This window comes from Xiphophorus maculatus, chromosome 2 (assembly GCF_002775205.1).
Source record: "Xiphophorus maculatus strain JP 163 A chromosome 2, X_maculatus-5.0-male, whole genome shotgun sequence".
NCBI classification, from domain to species: domain Eukaryota; kingdom Metazoa; phylum Chordata; class Actinopteri; order Cyprinodontiformes; family Poeciliidae; genus Xiphophorus; species Xiphophorus maculatus.
Window position 1 is genome coordinate 30,918,566 of NC_036444.1, and position 6,288 is coordinate 30,924,853.

The window sequence follows — 6,288 nt, forward strand, 5'->3', positions numbered from 1 at the left end:
GGATCAGGGCGCAACTTAAAAAAAAACAAACACTAAATCCTTTCTATCAGTTTAGTTTTCTTAAGAAATTTTATGAAATAACATAAATATTCATGGGGCGTGCTGTGGTGGCGCAGGGGGTTAGCACGCCCCACGTTTCAGTTAACCGCTCCCCAATCTAAAGTCTTACATATAATCCTGTTACCTTCAAACATGTAATAACCGCTTTATTTATTTTGTGTTTAATTAATATCTTATTAAGTTTAAATGTCTCTATATCATATTTCCTAATTTATTGTACTTGCTTTATATTTTCCACAATTAATTATTACATGTTCTACTGTTTCCATATCCATACCACACTCACATCTACCTGTTGGATGTTTACCAATCAAATTTAAAGTTTTGTTTAATCCAGTATATCCAAGGCACAATCTTTTTTTTTTCATACTTGCTCTTTTCGCTTTTCAGACTTACAATACTTCATTTGAGCCAGCTGGGGGAGACAATTCTCTGTTTTAGCCAGTAGGGTATTAGGGTTTTCAATGGATTTTCCCCATTGACTTATAATGGGGTTTTTTTCGTAGTTTTTTGCGAATTATGTCGCCATGTTCATCCCGAATCCCACCAAAAGTAATAGCTGGAATGGCGTGAATTTTCTGCAGGTTTTGATACCTCTTTTGTAGGTGTGCACCAAGCGGTATGAGCCGCATTAACGGTTACGGATGAAAAATAAAGAATTATAATAATAATAATAAAGAAACTTTTCTTGGGAGAATAGCAATAGGTTCCTGCCATTGCTTTGCATGGCAGGCCCCAATAATAATAAAGAAACTTTTCTTGGGAGAATAGCAATAGGTTCCTGCCATTGCTTTGCATGGCAGGCCCCAATAATACTTAAAGAGACGCTTCTCTCCGACAATAGTAATAGGTTCCTGCCATTGCTTTGCATGGCAGGCCCCAATAAGAAAATACTCTGTATTCAACACTCAGTATTAGGTGAATTAAAAATTCCCTGGTTGAGACAAACATCAGCAGACTGAGATACCAACATCTGCAATGAGAAACAGTTTGGTCTGCAGAAACAGAGAAAAGGTCCTCAGAAAATAAAATGCAGTAGTAATGCAATAACAAAAAAAGAAAAGGCAAGCATGGAGAAAATTAAAAAAAAAAAAAACCTCACCAATACACAGTTGCAAGTGATTTCAAAAATAAAAATAGATAAAATTTGACAATAAAAAATAGGAATACTGCAATATACTGTCTCTGTATCACAGGTAATTTCAAAGTTAGCTTGATTCTCATGGCTTTTTAAATAAGGTGTCAGACCATTGCGTTGAATTAGGAAAACAGGCAGTGTAGGAGAATTGTACCAAGTCGACTCCACGCATCATGTTCCACTGGAAACATTTCTGCAGGGACTGGGAGGCCGCGATAAGGAGGACAGGACAGATGAGAGCAGGAGAACAGGGCTGTTCCTCTGAGGTTGGAAAAAACCTATATCAGGTTTTTACAAAACAAAATATGAAACTTGAGCATCTGCTCTGAAATCTCCTCTATGATTTGTGAAGAGTGAATTATTTAGTAGTCTGAAAGCTCCTTAAAGACCGAAGGGAATTGTGAGTCATGTAAATGGAATACTAGCTCACCTAGTGACAGACACTGATACAAAGACCTAAATGAAGTCATTTTTATGCCACATATTGTCTTATACTAACAGAAACTCTGGTTGGTGTTAATATGCAGTAGTGTTTATGACTTGGGCCATAACTTAATTTGTAATGTGTGGGGAGGACCTTTCATCTCTGAGCCAAGATCATTTAAACACCTAAATTAATGGAGTCAACAAGCATAAGCTTCTGTTAGAATTAAAGAGGTTGAAAAAGCTGTGCAGCAATTAACCAGAACAGATGGAAAACAGACTGCGCTGCGTTTGGGTCAGAACTGGCAGGGCGACACAAAACTAGCAGAATTAGCCATGTCTGTTTAGAGACCAGTTTAACCAATCACTAGCAAGACCAGCCCATTGAAACATGTTTCTTATTCTGTCATTATTTAAAGCAATAACGCACTTTTACCCAAACAGATACTGTAGAATTAGGGTCATTGGTGTGATTAGCTACAAATCATCCAAAATGCAAATAAATGTTGATTTCTGTCAACTTCACTCTGGTTCAGCCATTTTTACAGTTGAAACCAAAAGAAGTACACCAAGATCAATTCAATTAGCTAAATTCAACAATAATGAGAATGTGAATATGTCAGAAATGTAATTATTAATGTCTTCAAAATCAGAAGTTTACATACATCTCCTCTGTATTTTGTAGCATTGCCTTGTATGAAACCTTTTGGGTTGCTGGAATTCTGGCCCATTTCTCCTGACAGGACTCGGATCATGGCTTTGTGATGACCTCAACAAAACATTGACTTTCTTGTCCTTCAGCCACTCTGTAACAAAGTTACAAAGTGTCCAATTGTCCATCTGGAAAACTAATTTTCACTCTATTTAACTTCTTGACTGATGTCCTTCACATGTTACTTCAATATACATTCCATTAATTAATAAATAACATGTAAATATTACATCATATATGTTTAAAATGCTTGTGGGTTGATTTTTGTTAAGGAAAAAATAGGAATTGTCTTGTAATCTGTATTTTCCACTCAAAAATCTACACAAGTTCAAATATGCAAATGAGTCAATTAACTGAGAGCAACTGATAGTTTTTTTTAATCTCATCTGCGTGATTCAGGATCTTCAGAGTAGAATCTGTTGTCACTCCTATTCATGCAAAGAAGGCAGCAGTGTTAGTATCATGATTTTATGAACACAGCTCAGCCTGCACCGCCATGTGAGAAGGTCCAACAGATACAGATGGATTCCACCAAAACCTCCTGAATTATTCACCAGCTGACTGATAGCAGTTTGTGTGACAGAGGGATTGTGTGTCGGAGAGGGTGGTCACCAGCTCTGGATTACCACAGGGGACCTTCACCATTTCTCTTCAGCCTGTACAACTCCGACTTCCAGTCAGTGAGGAGTCTATTTCTATCTAGAAATAGGAATCCTTTGAGCCCTACAGTATGTACAATAATTTTCAGCATTGTTTGAAAGCAACTCTTTTTTTCCCCTAATCTATTTTGCATTTTATCTTTATTTATTAAATACTTTTTTTTAACCTTTGGATCCATTTTTATGCACATAGAAATTGTCTGATTCATCACTCCCAACAACAAAAGCAGGATATTTATATTACTAATCTTTAACATGAGGTATTTTAAAAAAAAAAGCCTTGAAACCAAATTATGAACAAACTACAGACCAGCTTTTTTAATCTTTGTCAAATACTGAGTACTCAGGGGGAAATTAATATTATTTGTATAATTCTTCTTCATGAGCTTTGCAGAAACAACCTTACAGTTTACTAACAACAGCACAATCATTGTAATTTAAACTTTCTGGATTAGTGCCATAGTGAGATTGACAGGGTTTGATATCGTGTCACCAAAAATTTATTTTGGATTTAAATTTTAAATGTTTATTATTATACCTCTAAAGAAATCAGGATAAATGTCAGAGGAAGAGAATGCTGAACTTGAGGTTGTTTCATTCGTGGGCAAAATTTCCAGAAGGTGCAAAACAATAATAGGTAAGTATAAACAGCAAGGGAGAGTCCAGCAGTCAGATCCAGGAAAGAAACAGATTCTGTGTGTCTCATATATGAACATGATTTTATGCAAAATGTGTGAATTAACCAAAGAGCAAAAGCCAAATAGACCTTGTAAATATGCTGGCTGAAGTTGGTAAGAAGCCAACCACAGCAAAACCAGTCTTATACTACAATGAGCTAAAAGGCCACGCAGAGATGCTGCTTTTGGAGTTCAATAAAAATATGTTCAATTACAGTTTGTAAACCCACTTAAATACAAGACGATATATTTTAGACACATGTCCTATTGTCAGATGAAAGTAAAATAATTACCCCAACATTTGTTATATTTGAAGAAAAGGGGCAAAGCTTGAAAACTTAAGAAAGCTATTCAATCTGAGAAGTACGGGGATGGCAGCATCATGATGTGGAGTGGTTTCCTGTAGGAACCCGAGACAGGAAGTCACTGGGTGACAGGCGGGGTACATGCTGGACAGGTTACCAGTTCATTACTAACCTCAGCCCTGCTCACACACAGACAACTTAGAGAGCCCAGTAAACATAGCAATCATGTTTCTGGGTTGGCAGAAAGCTGGAATACTTGGAGAAAATTAATTCAGTTTTAATTCAACTCAGTTTATTTATACAGCGCCAATTCACAACAAATGTCTTCTCAAGGCACTCTGCCCCCCCCCCCCCCCCCCCCCCCCCCCCCCCCCCAAAAAAAAAAAACTAATACTAATTTAAATTTAATCAAAATACATTCAAACTGGTTGTCCTGGTTATCAAGGAAATCAATAAATTATTCAAAAAAGTTAAAAATTTCATATATATATATATATATATATATATATATATATATATATAAAAAACAAACTTTGTATTTATTGATGAAGAGTAGCTTTGAACAAATAAGCAATTTCCCCTTGAGGATCAATAAAGTATATTCTATTGTATTGTATTGTATTGTATTGTATTCTATTCTATTTAAGGAAACCCAGCAGATTGAATCGAATCATTGACTTGCAGTATTTACTCCATGTTAAATTTTTTCTTGAAAAAGAAAAACAAACTGTTTAACTTCTACGAAATAAGGATAAAAAAAGACAGTCGGTAATGTTAAAAGCTGTAACTTTCTTGCCGTACATAATTGTAGCATGACTGGAAAGTCATGCTACAATTAAAGTTTTTTCTTTTCTAACATAATTGTTCCAGACCTTCTGCATGACTTGCAATAGTGTGGCTTAATTCAAGGCAGAGTGCGAGTGCTTGAGTAGAGTACATGCCAACGGTTCAGATCAATCTCATAATGGAAATGTGTGGTGCATTAAGAAGAGAAGAATTTGATAATGACACCAGACTGCTGATCAGGTGAAATCCTATTCCACACGTTTAGAACGTTTTAAAAAATTACACATATTTACTTGTTGTATTAGGAACTAAGTAAATAACGATTTGCCATAGTTACTGGAAAGCTTTTCTGGCTCAGCAAATTATCTATAGAGTTAAAAAAAATACAGACTCATTGAATAAATTAGATTATTGAAAAGTCAATTTATTTTAAGAACTTTATCACAAAGTCAAACATAATATAGATTAATTACACATAGATGGACATTTGAAAGCCTTTATTTCTGTTAAAATAACAATTTTCCATCTAAAGCTAATACAAATAGACATCTAAAGTATGAATATTACATCAGACCAATCAACAAATATTTTTAATACAGAAATGTGAGCTTATTGAAAAGTATGTTTCATACCTGCTTTTAGGATATTATTTTCAAAGGGTACTTTTAATCTAACAACCCTCATTAGAGTGCATATTCTAATTTATTGAATATGACTGTACAGTGAAGGCCTCTGAAACAATATCGTCTTGTTCTCAGTCAAACAAGAACATGAAGACAAATTAATAAAATTGACTGGATTTCTCAGCTTCATATCTAGCAGAACATATGTTTTCCAACAGTAAAATTTGTGTTTAATTATGTAAATTAGACATCATTGTCCTCAAAATTAACAAAGTGCTAAAGAAAGAATAGATCTGAGTGATGCTATAAGCTAGCAGAGCTAGTAAAATGGTGTATTTCGATGCCTGGCTGTATGCAACAAGCTGTAGTTTTGAATCAATTGGTTTCCAACATTTTTCCTTTCAGTTTATTCTGATAATCCCACAGACTTACAGAAATGTCCCTGTGAAGCACCAATACTTGTTACACTTGAAAGTTAACTTAAATCTTCAACAAATATGTGTTAACCATGTACCTACAGTAAAATGAGATTATTCTTGTGATCTGTTTGTGACAGAAGAATCTAAATGTTCAGTCTGCTTCATCAAAAGTACCTTATTAAAAAACCCCAAAACAAAACAAAAAAAACTTTAATCTGATAAATTAGCCTGCTGTGTCGCCTGTATTTATGTTCATATGTGCACTTGCTACATTGGTGGTCAGAACACACTAAGAAAACAGCTGGCTGGAACTGAATGATTGGGTCAGTACTCCATCTGTGGTTACAGGTAAGGTTGTTACCATGGCAGCAGGAAGACAGTATGTGGTCAGTGCTGCTAGTTGCACAAAATCCTGGTCTATGGTTCGGGTTTGAAGTTCTTTGAAGAGGCGTAAGGTATTCACTCGGTCAGAGCATTCAGGACAGT